Below are 1,193 nucleotides of genomic sequence, written 5' to 3' on the forward strand. Positions count from 1 at the left end.
ATGTGTGTGTGTGTGTGTGTGTGTGTGTGTGTGTGTGTGTGTGTGTGTGTGTGTGTGTGTGTGTGTGTGTGTGTGTGTGTTTATGTGTGTGTATCATAGTCGTCAGCCAGTTCTTCTAATATACTAATATACTAAGCCCAGAATATTTATGATTTTTTTTTAAATTGCAGTTTCTTACTTTCTGATATCTGTTCCATCGGCCTATTTTCAAGGTGTGAGTGGTTGGGGGGTGCTCTGGTGTGGTTTGCTCCTTCTTTCTTATCAAACATCAATCGTCCTTATCTCCCCTCTGTCTGTTTAGTGCTTGTTACTCTCTTGTAATATATCTAATCCTCGGCACTTATATATCCTTATTGTGTTGTAAGTGCCGTAAAACTCTTTTTCAAAAATATATATTTTCAAGAAAAGTATTGTCAAATTTTAAATTCTCAGTGCTGAAAAGAGCAATAACAAAAAGTATGCGAAGAGCAGGTTAAATCGTTAAAGCAACGAGACAGTTTTTCTGGGCACTTGAAAAATGTTGCATTTTGATCTCAGGACGTTGAACATCTTGTCGACGATAGATCTACGTTAACACACACACATATTTATACATGTATGTGTATGTGTTTGTCTGCGTGTCTGTGTGTGTACGGGTGTTTGTGTGTGTGTGTGTGTGAGAGAGAGAGAGAGAGAGAGAGAGAGAGAGAGAGAGAGAGAGAGAGAGAGAAAGTTGATCATGTGTCATTTCTTAACTATTTTTTTATTCTGTTTTTTCTTTGTGGGAATGGGGGAGGGGGATTGGTAGAGCCAACTGCGCTGTTTCGAACACAGCATCCACGCAAGAAAATGCAAATGTATGTGTGAATTCTTGATACAATACACGCCCCCGTGTGCGATTTTCACTGGCTCTTCTTGAGTATACGACGGCTAAAAACGTATCCAAAATACCACAGACGTCAGTGTATTCTTACGTCTTCTCATTCTAGAAAGATTTATATTTCTTCCTGTTTTCGTAAAAAAAAACACGACCGAACGTACAACATAATCTGCGGGATTAAACGCCAAAAATAATTCGAATCGTCCAATGACAACGTTTTCTTGAACCCGGATTCATTAAAAATACGTCAGCCTCACACACACCCACCCACACACCCACCCACACACAAGAAATGTGGCGCACTCGCGCACACACACACACACACACACACACA

The sequence above is a fragment of the Aplysia californica genome, unplaced genomic scaffold (assembly GCF_000002075.1).
Source record: "Aplysia californica isolate F4 #8 unplaced genomic scaffold, AplCal3.0 scaffold00031, whole genome shotgun sequence".
Taxonomy (NCBI): Eukaryota; Metazoa; Mollusca; class Gastropoda; order Aplysiida; family Aplysiidae; genus Aplysia; species Aplysia californica.